Source organism: Oryzias melastigma, linkage group LG10 (genome assembly GCF_002922805.2).
Source record: "Oryzias melastigma strain HK-1 linkage group LG10, ASM292280v2, whole genome shotgun sequence".
NCBI lineage: Eukaryota > Metazoa > Chordata > Actinopteri > Beloniformes > Adrianichthyidae > Oryzias > Oryzias melastigma.
The window spans coordinates 11,518,052-11,532,187 of NC_050521.1; the positions used below are offsets into that span (position 1 = coordinate 11,518,052).

Below are 14,136 nucleotides of genomic sequence, written 5' to 3' on the forward strand. Positions count from 1 at the left end.
CCAGAGGCAATGTGGGGTTCAGTGTCTCCAAGGACACTTCGACACATGGGCTGGCAAGGTGGTAATATTTGGCTTACTCGTTTTTATATTTCACATCTATCACAGTCTCATCCAACTAGAAGAGACATCTTCTGTCACTTTGACTTGTGTTGCCATAATTTTCCAGACAATCATTGTTTTTCTCTGAAGCTTAGATGATGCTGCCAAAACCATACACAGTGATGCTCCTCAGGAATGAAAATAGGATTGCCAAAAAGAAAAAAGTCCAGATGTGTTTGATCAGTGAGGAGAACAAGATGGGGATGAAAAGTGGTAAACAGAAAAGTCTCTGGCATGTTTGGGTTTTTTGCTTTTGACTATGGTTTTCACTAGAAATTATGTGCAAGTGGGTTTTTGAATGTGTGACCTGCTCTGGATTCAGTGTTTCCGATCCACCCCACTAACCACTCCACACTTCACTTCCATTCTTCTGACAGGCTGTGCTCGACTGTGTTTATGTTCTTTACGTCTGTCCTTGTGTTTAGTGAGCGGTTGCTTGTTGTTGTGGCAGGTGCTTAATTTTTTGCATAATGCTTATTGTACGTCTGTCTTTCCCTGTTCTTTGTATTTGTCTGTGCAGGTGTAAAGTCAACAGTCCATAATTCACTGTTGTGCAGTGCTGTGGATATTAAGTCATTTTTCAGTGTTTTGTTGACTCAGTGCTTTGCTTTATGCATGTGGCGTTTACACACCCGTGGTTAATCGATATTTGTAATAAATCTGTAGTACTAATGCAGCAGCCATATTCATTAAAACACTCACCCTTTCCTGAACCTGTGTGTGTGTGTTTGTGTGTGTGGTTTGCAAATTTCGTCAAAGGCTTCATTTGGCTGTGTTTGTTTTCTTTGTCTTCATTTGCCCAAGCAGCTCTCGCCTTTCAGACTAACTTGCTTACACGGCCATTTTTAACCCCCCGTTTGTGCGTGAGTGTTCATTTTGTCTGATGCTGTCTCCTCTGCGGTGAATTATTGAGTGGCACTCCAGCATGTGTGGATCTTTGCATGTGTGCGCATTCATTTGTGAGTTTATAACAGTGCATTTGCTCGCCTGAAATGATCTGCTGAAGTCGGTGTCTCCACATTAAAGCGCCACCCTAGCTGGTAAACACCAGCTGAGATGCAAGACATAAAAGATGGGCAGCACGCTCTCATCCTGTCACGTCACACGCACACACGTGTGGAGAGGCACCTCGAGAGCTGCAGCCTTGTTTGATGTTGTCCCGGGGCCTCTGATGGATTTACGAGACAGATGGTTTTAAGACAGCTGTTGATTGTGCGGATGCGTCACACTGTGTTCATTATAGTCTATGTAAAGCCTGTTTGTGTTGTTCTCTCCGGGTTAGTTCATATTTTCTAACCGGCGCACCTGTTTTCATTTTGAAGCCCTCCATATTCTGACATCAGGAGGCTGCACGCGCCACAGCAACTGTCTGAACCTGCTTTCTTCATCTTTCTTTGTGCCACTACACAACAGTTTCTCACTTATTCACTTGATTTCTCTGATGTCTTATTGTATTTGTCTCTTTTCTCACCGCCTTCTTTTCCAGCTCTTTCCTTGGGGGTTTACCAAGGCTGATCGAGCCTGCAGTAGGTGTTAATTAGAGTGAGGTAAGGGTAGAGACAAGGTGAAGAATGAAACAAACACAAGAAGTGGGAGGGAAAGGCTGTTTAGAGTGAGAACGGGAAAAAGCAGTGCAGTCCAATAGTGTTTATGAGGCTGTCATTGGGGACAGACAGGTGTAAGGGTTGAGAAAAAGACACAAAAATCATTCGGTATCCATCTCCATTTGCTAGCGTCACACTCTCTGATGAGTAACCAAGCGTTTATTTATTCAGCTTTAGATAGTTGTCTTTTTTCCATGTGAGGTGAGGCAACAAAAGGTCTTTACAGTGCTCATTCAGTCTCGAGGGTACCTGGGTAAATGTCATTCAGTTAGATCAAACGCACACCTGCCGACATTATTTCCTCACTTCAATCTGAAGGAGGACCCAGCTCTGGCTGCGCATCAACAGCAAACTCAAGGACAGGAAATGAGCCTTTGTTACATTCACATGCAGCTTTTGCTCATTTCTGCTGATGCTAATCTTCAGGTTTGTCATTCAGCACTCAGAAAGGATTTTGATTGCTAAAAAAAACAATAATTTAGGTTTACATGACCCTAGATGAAAATAGATGAAAATAAAAAAACACATAAAGTTATGAACTATTTCTCATTCTTAATCTAAAAACATAAAGTAGTCTACAAAAAAAAAATAGCAGCAATAGTTTGCCGGAATATAGGGGGCAGTTATCTCTTATAACAAGTAAAAAAAGCAAATAGAATGTTAATAAAAAAAAAATTAAAATTAATTTTACTTTTTTATTTTTTTTATTTTCCAAACCAATGAATCCCTTCCTGGGCAAAGGCGGGGTTCAGCCTGAACCATTGCGTCCATCACAGGTTTTGCATACATTTTGTGTACAACTTTGACAAAATAAATCATTCTGTCCTTGATAGCTACCCTGCTTTGGAGATAAAAAAATATATACATATATTAAGCATTGTCAGAATTTAACATGTGAAAAAAATGTGTACCTGGAATTTTTTTTAACAAAATCTTATCCTAGAGGATCTGAAAAAAACTAAACATTCATTGAGGTCTGCAGATAGCACAGTTTTATTAGCAGACATCATTTTGTGAATATTAAATGCAGATATCTTTTTGTGGGTTTATTTCTGTGCCCATAAATAAGAAAATTAAACAAGAATCAGAAACAAAGCAGTCTTTTCTGAGCACAAACTCACAAAGGTGAGGTGACATGAAAAGCTCTGAACAAAGCAAATTGATTTTTTTTTTTTTGGAAATCATTTGGGGTAAACAGGAAAAATTGTTTGTGGGTCGTCACCAGTGCATATTTCATTACCAAGCATGTGTGACAGATCACGGCTGGCACTCCTTGTATTTTCATTCAGATTTGCTACTTCCTAGATTTTTCTGAAATGGTTCTGTCCATAAATTTTACTTTTTTTTATCTCAACAGAGTAGAAACTGTCACAGCCTTGAAAGATTTTGTCTTCTAGGTCACCATATGTCAGTGCTGCACCTCTGGGATGCTTGTGGCTCTGAAGTATTTTTTCACAGGTTTGTGGCCTCCACACGAATGTCAGAAATGTTTAACTTCCACATCTATAATGATGAGAAACCGAACCCATTTACCACTTTTCAAGACACGTTAAATAATCTTCAAGGTTGGACCCTGAAGTGTCCTTAATATAAAATAGAGCTATGGAAAGTGTCAGTGCAGTTTAACACGCTCCACTGCAGTTTGTGAACTTACTGCGGTACACTAAGCAGCCATTTATGACAATTTACTGCTTTTAAAAGGTGGCTACTGATGTGTCACACCAACAATGTGTCAACTGTCTATTTAAAGTAAATGTGTGAAAGGATAATTTATGTACCCATGAAGCTACAGTTAATTATCACCTAAATGTTCAACTTACCTTTGTTTTTCAAACCTTAGCAGAAAGGTTTTTTTTTTTTGTTTTTTTTTAGCTTTCCAACGTGCAGTTCAAATAAACTCCTCTGTAGAAAAGAAAATAATGGTTTCTGCATGTGCAGCTCAAAGCCCAACGCAGAGAGTCGGTGACTTTAGTAGCAGGTGGATTCAAATCCCTTTTGTTTTCCCCTGTTGAAAAAATAACATGTGTCTTTGTAAATGTAGGACTGCGTAAACTCCTGTATCGAAGAGCTTGTTTAACCGCTTCCACTAAGTAGCCAAAACTTGATGTCAAAGTGTGTTCCTCCCAGCCATATACTGTAGGATTTCTACTTGTAATTTAAATGTGCAACTGTTTGCAACCAACTTTTCTGCATTAATTTAAAGATGAATGCTGTGTGCACAGCTCTTTAGGATAATGCCAGTTTGAGCTCCTGCTTATATTTAGAACAAAACAGAGCACGTGCTTTCTCAATGAAGTCAACTTTCTCAGAGGTTCCTTTAATAGTATTTCCTTACTTTTTATTCAAAAAGTCTTAAAACATGTTATTACAGAAGAACTATAAGTAGGACTGCTGCAGTCATTGTTGCTCATGTGAGGAAACTGATTGAAAACGATTATTTTTATGGGACATCTGGAAAGATGGGTAGTCAGTTATTTAGGGGGAATGTGATCCTGTATATCTAGAACCAGTCTTTGGTCTGTGTTAATGTTTGAGCTTCATTTCTGTTTATGAAGTTTTTATTAATCTACTGGCACTTTCATACAACGACTGAGAATAAAAACATTTAAATCCCCCACAATTCACTTGTATAAAACTCCAAGAGAAGGTTGGAAGGTGTGCAGTGGATGAATGTGGTTCGGTACCGAATATGCAGATGCTCATTAGTATAAGATAGAGAATTAGCACGTTTGGGGTATTTGTTATTTGTCTTTGTCAGTTTTTCTTGTCAATACGGCCCCCAAAAACAAGGACCTGCTGGGGTTTGGTCCAAAGATAAGATGAGAGGCTTCTGCATGAAGCATATCTCAAAAATAAATTAAAATAATGAATCCAAGGAAAAAACTATTGCATGTATTTTATGGTCCAGTACCAGGAACCGCTCTCAGACCCATCTTTCGAGGTGGTCTCGGTTTGTTCCCAATCGGACTGAAGTTTAGTTCGCTATGAAATTCTTCAGTCTGAATACAAAACGAACCAAGAGCGGAAGAACTGAACCAAAATGGCCACCGTAGCCGGCGTTCACGTGGTTTAAACACGTTAGAAATGAAGTGATCGGTGAGTCTTTGCTCGTTTTTCTGTGTCTTGTTACGAGGAGCTCGGGTGGGGCGCTGCCGCTCTATTGTAGTTCCTTCACAGAATTCTCTTAAAAACAACATTCATTTAATTATAAAATATTGGAACAATGCAATGAATAATCAGTAATGCAGAAAACAATTTGTTTAACTGAGATTAAAAATGTTTAACCCCTAACCCTAACTAAAAACCAAAACAAAAAAAGTCACGGCCTTCAGTGCTTGCTGATTGTCGATTCTCGTAGAAAATTTCTAAACCTGGAGTTTTGGTTTCTTTTAGTCAAATGGGACAGAAACTCTGTCTCCATGCTCATAAGCAGAGTCCTTTCACTAAAGGCTTCAGCAGTTTGAGTTCAGTCCTTGTCTTTAGGGATTTCACCCTTTCACCTTTCTTTCTGAGCATCATATTATACTGCAGCTCCATTTATCTGCTGGAACAGGTGGTTTTTCAGATTGTGCATTGCAGAAAAATTGCTTTGCCCCCTAAAATACCGAGCTGGTGGCTCTTGGTGATTACATGGAATTACTGGTTAAAGAAAAACAAAAGAACTAAGGGAGTTTAACTATCTCTGATGGGGTTTCTTTTAATAAAGCAACTGTAGATTTCTTGTCCTCTTGTCTTCAGTGCAGGAATTGTCTCGTGGCCAAGAACACGACCCCCATTAACCCAGGTCACGTCTGCCATTTCCCTAATCAGAGTTGTCATGAGGCAATTTATGAATATGTAAAACTACATCATGTAAAGACCAGGATTTGAGGCAACTGTATCCTCCAGTAATATTTGCACATGAAAATCAGCAATAAAAAATGACTAATTCCAGAAAGCATTTGTTCATGAACAACATGTGTGTGGATGGGTAATGTTTGGGAGCAGCTGCAGACACATATAGGGATGCCAGGTCTGCTTTTAGAGTAGTTTGGCTTAGGTGATTTTGGACTTTCAGACTTTGCACATCAGATAAAGCATATTTCTGATAAAAATTTAATCTTCTTGAATTTTATAATTAGCTACTGGGAAAAAAAAGGAAAAGAATCCTTGTCTCGCTGGATCTCCCTCAAAGACGAGGAATCCAGACTGAGTTTGTGCGAGCCACGTCTGTAATCAATCCTCAAGAGCAGGGATGGGTTTTGAAATGCTGGAAGTCTCTTGGCTTGGTGTCTGCGGCGCTCTCGCTGCTTTCTCCTCGGCTCATTGAGGGAAAAAAATGCAGGCAGACAAAAGGCGCGTCTGCACACTTTTATGAACAAATGAACAATAGAGGCTGCATTGTGGATGAGGGTAGAGAGCGAAAGATTGGTTTTTGGGGCCGTGGAGATGAGATGCTGCACAAAGATATTTGTATACTTTCTGTACGTCTGTGCTGATGTGGCCTTTATAGATTAGTTTCACTACTGTTGGAAAAAGTGCATCAAATAGGCTTTTTGTTGTTGTTCAACAGTTTGCAGTAAAGTTTCCATAAGAAGAAATTTGAATTAGAAAGAGTCTCTTTGAACTGCAATGTTTTCTGGATCAAGATGAACTCCTGCAGCCTTTTCTAATGCTTTAAAACTCTGATAAGCAGCAATGTGTGAAGTCCTGGACTACATTCATAATGTTCTAGCAAAATAAAAACCAGCAGTTTATCTAATAATCCCTTACTGTCTGACTTTCCCAAACTGTTGTTCCACTTTTCAGTGTTGCCTATAAATTCATAGAAAAAAAACTGATGTTCATTTGTGCTCTGTTCTTCAGAAGCTTTACCAGCTGTTACAAATGTAGAACTAGAAAAGTTTCATTACCTGCGATAATGCTAGTGTGAATGCTTTTTGCTGAAAGTAGTTGCTTAAGACGCTGAAGCTTTTTGCTGAAAATGGTGACACAATTTACTTTAATTGCTAAAGGGAGTTGCTTAAATGTTACATTTGCTAAAAGTCTGGAAATTTCATCAAAGAACTATGAAAGCCTGAAAAAATTGTGGTAAAATTTGCTTAAAAATCCATACTACATGCCAATTTAGCAAATTTGCGGTATTTAGTTTGTTGCTTAAATTTGAGCTACACTCCAAAATTACCTAAAAAACCTTAGTATGCTAAATTAGCCAAAAAAGCTAGCTCATTGCTTAAATACTGGCTAAACCACAAAACAGTCTAAAATTCCTCACTAAACTAGTCTAAAACGTTAGCCTGTTGCTAAAATAGAAGCTAAACTCTAAATTAGCCTACAAAAACCTCAGTATAGATACCAAATTAGTCAAAAAGTGTTAGCATGTTGCTAAAATATTAGGTAAACTCTAAATGTTTTGAAAATTACTATAAAAGGCTAGAAAAGTTGCATTACCTGCGATAATGCAAGTGTGATTACTTTGTGCTGAAAATAATTGTTGAAGAAGCTGAAGCTTTTTGCTCAAAATGGCGATGCAGTTGACATTAATTGCTAAAGGGATTTGCGGAAAATGTAAAAGCTATTTGCAAAATGTAAAATTTGCTAAAAGACTGAAAATAGCTATAATAGATGAAAACATAACCCATGAATATGTTCAAAAGCTTGTTGCTAATCTACTTAAAATGTTCAAATTTGAAGACTTTCTCATTCATTTTCTATGGGACATATTTTGGTCAACATTTTAAATACTATAAATTTTATGAATACCAAAAATACAAGTAGTAATGTCCTGAACAAGTTGAAGGTTTTAATACCAAGATTGCTGAAATCGCTGAAAGTGGGATTGAGCTTTTACATGCTGAAAAACGTATGGAAAGGAGCAGGAACGTCACTTTTGTGTGAATTCTTACTAAGCATTCACACAAAAGTGTGCTTAGAATCCTTGCTCTGCTGTAAAACTCTTGGCCGCAAAAAAAGGCTTTTCTCTGGTTTAAATTTTGCTGCTAAAATAACATGAAAGACATTTTTTAAACAAGTACAAAATATGCAAACAAGCTCATGTCTTCCTTCCCCTTCTCTGCTGTGATTTTGTTTTTATGGGATATTGAAGTTTTCCTTGGGACCCACCGTCTAATCATTTAACAACTTTTCTCACTATGTCAAAGCAAGCTTTTATAAACTTTTTTTAGCTTAAGCTAGCATTTTTTTATTATTATTTTAAAAGCATACAAGGCTTTGTTTAGAATCACATTTTCCATCTTCAACTTGTCATCGTTCCAGAGAGTGAACATGTGCAGTAGATTCAGCCAAATTCTGCCAGTCGATGATAGAATCAATTTTGAGCTAAGGTTGTTTGTCCTTTTTGTAAAGCTCACTGTGACCTTGCACCAAAATGAACTTTAAGTTCCCCGTGATCTTCAGAAGAGGCAAAACCTACTTGAAAACTTCAGGTCTTTATTTGATGAAGATATTCCTGATTCTGTTCTAAGACTTGGACACTCTTTGTGTACTCGGAGATTCGCTCAGATGAAATTTTGAATTATTAAATTCTTCATAACGCGCCAGTTCACAACTGAGACTGTCCATGGCACGAAAATGTAAAATGTGTCAGACTGAGGTAAATCAAACAAAAGGTGACAGAAAGGTTTAGCTGACCCAGACTCAGCAAAGGTTTGTCTGAGATTTAAGGAAAGAGGCAAACTAAAAGCAAAACATCTGTTTGTGAAATTCAAATGAAATGAAAATTATAATTTCCAGTAATTTGATGTATTTCGCTTTCCTTTTAATTGTTGGTGTTTATTCTTTTAAAGTCAGTCAAGCGTTGTGTCTTGAAGTTCCTCTTGTATTCCTTATTTTCCTTATTATTTTATCATTTATCCACATGAGGTTATCTTGACATTGAATCATAGTATCTGGACATAAATTTGTCTTAAAATACATCACCACTCATCCAAGTGGCTTCATCTTAAAGCTACTTCCAAGTCCAATGCTTATTTTAGATGTTAAGCATTTTAAATGGACTCATAGTTGTTTAATAATTGTTTAATAAGTGACTGATCGGCTGTGATCTCAACCCTAAAACATAAATTTAGAATCATAAATGCAGCGTTTTAATTTTCTTCAACTTTCTTAATCATGTTTTTGATGTTTTAAACATGTTCATGTGGCATTTTTCTCATGACGGAAGACACATCGAAAATTAAGATTAAAATAGCATTTGCTCGCAAATTTTCTTGCACATGTGGTGTTATGCTGGGGTTGTGAGGGGCTGTAAGCTAATGGGATAGAGTGTAAACAAAGGAATGATGGGATGTAAGGGCAGGGTTACTCCACGGCAACAGTCACAACTAAGAAGTGAATTTCTGATTATCACTTGCCGCTCTGCAGAAACTATGTACTAGAAAATTACATCTTTTTAAAAATGTCACAATCATAATTAAAAAAACACGCACTTGTTGGAAGGTAATTCCTGTAACTTTTTGGCAGCTGTCTTTGTTTTTCACTTCTATCTAAAATTAAGAATAGTGGTTTCCCCTGTTTTTAGTTTTTCTGTACAAGGAAAAAAATGTCCTCAGGTGTTTATGCTCATTAACACTCATTCATTGGCATGATGACTGTGGATTTTAAAATCCTGGATGTGGTCACTTATGCAGTGAGCCTGTAGTAGTCTTTTTGTGTGTGTTTTCTATCAATGCTTGCTGTCTGATCCTCACTTTGTTGCACACCTGAAGTTCTTCTCCCAATTTAAAGCCAACCAAAGTTTTTTTTTTCTCTCTCTAAATAATGTTTTTCCTATTTTCTTAGCCGCTCTGCTGGCTGGTGCATGAATCAGTGCATATTTATTTGTCTGTCTAACACCAAACCTATCAAACGTTACCTTGGCAACAAGCTAACTGAAGTAAATGCAAGTCCCAGCTCTGCTAAGGGTTTGTGGGAATGCAATATGCCGGTGTTCCACCCCATTAGTTTGACAGACAGGCTGTTTGGCCTATAAGAGGTCAGCTGGCAAGGGCAGCCATAGTTGCTATTCCATGAGAGGCACGTTGGATTGGTTTTTCGCTAATGTAGATCTACTTATGCAGATGAGTTCTTTTGAAAAGAGAAAGCAAAGGTTGTTCTGCAGCGTTTCATTTCAGGTGGGTGTCTATTTGCTCTCCTGGGGAGAGTCGGGATCAGGGGATTTCAGAGAACGTTTCCTGTCTTTGTAGACAGTCAGTGCGGAACCTTTGACCACGATGCAGCGTCTCTTTGGACGGCTTCTTCATTGGCAGCTGCATTTCTAAACAGTTGCCTTCGGGCTGCGTTTGTACATCGACACCACTGACCTTTGTGTAGCAGCTCAGCTCTCAACTGCAATATTTCACAGAGCTTTCACTCTGTAAATATTTATGAATATGTGGAGTTTGTGCTCAAAGAAAACAAAGACATAAAAGTTGGTTAGATCATTTGCATGAAATTCCCAAAAGTAGAGGAAGAATCCCGTTATAACAACCTAGATATTTAAATGACTGTTAAAATAAATTAAGACAAATGCTTATCAAAGGACAGCAAAAGCAATAAGAAAACTAATATCTTTTTTTTTTGCTTTATGGTATATTTTGTCAAACATCTGCTGTGTTTCTGCCTCACTCAGAGGAAGTTATGGAACATTTTCAAAAAGGCAAAAAAGGCAATGCCAATAATGTAGCTGTGAAGTCTTAAAAACTGATAATAAAATGTCTTTTCATTTGATTAAGCTCTTAATTCAGTCTTCATAATTGTTCTTAGTTGAAGTTTCGGTGCTAATGCGCTCCTGTTATGCACCAACACCCAGGGGGCAACCAAGGCCTGCCCGTCTGGTGTAATTATGTGGATCACTTCAGCCTTCGCACCATCAATGGCTTACATCATTTTGCCAAGATCTGCTTTGCTGGAGATTTGTTGTGAAGCAGGAACTGCACAATTTCACTTTCAACTTGACTTCCACAGTTCAGCTCAACCACTTTTGCTCTGTCAATCCAAAAATGAAAGGCAAAAAAAGTAGCTGCTAACTTGTTGCATCAGTCTTTACAGTGGGGAAAATAAAAGCTTGCATGCATGCAAACATTAAAATCTTATCCCTAATAAATTGGTTTAATAATCATAGCTAAAAAAATAACAATCTTCCTGAGTCATCTTCAGTAGTGATCCCTAACCCCCACACAACCTCATCAATGTTCAGTTCTATTTATAATTTGATTCTGAAGGAAGTTTTATTTTGAAAAACTACTGGATTCTCTCCACCAAATCCAACTCTTCTTTAATTATTTCAAATGTAGGCTGATGTAAGTCATACGTACTGATGGAAATAAAAAATGCAGCATTTCTCGCATGTATTTTAACCCTAACCGTAACCCTAACTCTTAACCCGCCGTTATTACGTGCGAATAGTCACCGCCTAAAATGTACATCCTCAAATTGCTTACAGCTTTTGTGATGAAAACAACAAAGTGAAGTGAAGCGACCGGTTCAGCGCTCAAACGAGGTGGAAACACTGATTATTAATTCCACCTCATCTGTGTTAGTTCCTGCTTATTTTCCACTCTCCCTGTTGTCCTTTTTTGGGCTTTTCCCCTCTCATTACCTGCACTCCCTCTGTTTGTCACACTTCATTCCCCTTCACATTTATTGATGCTGTTCTAGTTATAGTCCTGCCTTTCTTTTTAGATTTTGTTGAAAAACTAGCTTTTTTGTAGAAATCCATGCTACAGCGCAGTGTGGCGTGGAGGTGGCGTGGATGCCTTCAGTTTAAGGAACTGCTGATGTTTTTGAAACCCCAGATTTCTTGACTTTTTGTTGTTGCCTTGATCAAGGTCCCAAGCTAGGAATTGGTACTTTTAGAGTAGCCAGGAGTTGGGTCATGCTTGGAAATGCAGTCAGGAGCTCCATGAAGCTGGTCAGCAGAGTGAAGCATAAAAATCTCTAAAACGTCTTGGATCTACACCACTAACCGATGAAACCTGTCTCCAAGCTGCTTGGATTCTTGGCTCATCATCTCTTCCTTCAGACTCTGCGACCTTGATTCATTTTCTGATTTTAGATTTATTTTTATTTTTTTTACCACTATGCAACAATCCAGATCTTTTTATTCAGGGAAAACACCCGACTTTGTCTCCAGTCAAAATTGGCTCAACACAAAAATGTAAAACTTCAAGCCCGTGTCTTGAATAAATCTGTATGTGGTGACTGTTAATGCTCTGATGCCAACAGTAGTTCACCTTTTTAATCTACTCCAAATTCTTACATTTGCATTCTTTCCGAATTCTCCAAAGGATGCTGTTCCTCCTCCCCTAAGCTGTAAAATAGTGGATCTTACTTATCTTAACCTGAAGGTCACAGTTTCAAGCTCTGATGTCACAGGGCTGTTGCATCAGGCCTTTCTACCAGCATAAAACTAGAGAGCAGCTGAAAGATCACAGGTGTAAACGGTGGTATTTAAATGAAAATGTAGTGTGTGCTATGGTTGTGTATATTAATAAAAGCAAGGGAGACTTGAGAAAGAGCACAGGGATCGAAATACTTGTAGAACAAATAAAAAATCATCAGACCTTGGAATATTGGAGTTTTTTATTGTTGGAAAAATGTCCAGAAATTACTGTAAACAGATGTTGAGATGGTAAAAATGGTGTTTAAAAAACAGTAAATAATCACCAAAAATAACATTGTAAAAGAAATTAGGCTTACAATTGTACAATTAACTCCTGTTGAACTTTGATGAAAATACATACAGAACTGCTCTGCACAGCATCATCTTGTCTTTGTAATGTTCCCTTTAAAAACAGCTAGAGCCGTCTCTGAACCAATGCTACACAAATCATGCTCATACTTTACATCTTTGAAGTAATGTTATTGTAAGTGTGCAAAATGAAGTCTGAAATTGCTAAAATGGCTACTGACCTCCATGAAAAAGATGTTTCTTTGCTGATTACACACCTCCCAATGATTCAAATGCACATTACTGGAGCAATAGTACTTTCACACATATGCAACACCTATACCATGTCCACTGATGCACCCCATTACTCCGCCACGAGTGCTGATGTTTGCACTTTTTTGCTAATATTAGCCTGAATGTGCTTTTTTTTTCTTTTTTACTGCAAGCCCTGTTCAGAATGTGTAAAAGTTCTGGCTGTCCTCAGTTAAATGGAGCAGCTGTTATTCAAGGCAGTCATTATTTTAGGAACATATTTAAACTCAAATTCTGTTAAGCAAATGTTTTGGAGTCTAAAGACAGAAAGACACGATAAAAATATGAGACATTTTAAATACAAATGGAGAGAAATGATTAAGGTCCTCCTAATTTCTTACATCCAGTCGTATTCCACATTTACACAAGTAAAAGTATCAGCATAGAGTAAGCTTTTATGCTGCAGCTTAACATTAAAGGCATCTTTACATGCACTCGACTTCTCCTCCATACATTTCTGGCGACACTGAAGTGACAGGAGAGTATCTTAATCTACTCGGTGGCGTGCAGCGTTCCTGCTGCGTTATTACACAGACTCCCACAGAGGCAGGAGTTATCACAGCCTGAAAAAAGCGTACATGTTCTGTCTGCTGTGCCTTTACTCAAAGGGTTATCTTCATTACTTACGAGGGAGTAATGTAAAGGCTGATTGGGTGTGTGAGTATTTATTAACTTTACTGAAGCAGTTATGGGCATGCCCAGAAAGGCCAAGAGCACCATTTATGCCATCGGCACGCTTCTTGTCTCCATTTCATAAGAAGCAATCTTAGTTCAATAAATAAGAACTTCAAGGTCTCTGTTGTTGAAATCTGCTCTTCAGGTGAAAGCAAATGTGATCGCTAGAAGGACAAAAACAATTAGAAACATCAAATCATTTTGGTTTTTAAAATTTCATTGAGTCAATTTTTTAACACAACCATGACAGCGTCTATGTTTTGAAGATGAAATTAAAAATATGGATTAGAACTTCGATTTATCCCACAATGGTGTAATGGATTATAAAACTTTGGCTGTGTCCACATTCTTCTACTAATCCCTAACTACTAAAAAAATTGGGCGTCACAGATTTCCCGAAATAAAAACTTAATAAATTAAACATTTTACAAAAAATATTCATGAATCTCCTATGTTCTGATGACAAGAAGATAAATATTATATAAAAAATATATATTTTATACTATATTTTTTACATAACATATAGTTCAAACGCAATGCATTGTGGTCTATTTCCGCCAATCTAGTGAGCATCAATGCACACCAGTTTTTGCAGAGACTTCTTGGAAATTTCTAGGGCTCTGGATTTTGAAATCATACATTTGGACAGCTCTAAAAAAATGGCGAATGTTCTATGTAGTGCACCAAGTAGTGACGGGATTTGGACACAACCTGAGACTTTGAAGGCTTCAAATAAAATTGCAGTATGATGTACCGAAATCTGAAAATATTCAGCTTAATGAGAGCTTGCAGTCTGAC

General features: G+C 37.7%; 1 protein-coding gene across 1 annotated transcript in view; it reads left to right on the plus strand.

Annotated features, from left to right (window-relative positions):
* macrod1 (mono-ADP ribosylhydrolase 1) overlaps window positions 1–14,136 on the plus strand; it is a 148,427-nt gene that overhangs the window by 83,464 nt on the left and 50,827 nt on the right. The window lies entirely within an intron of this gene.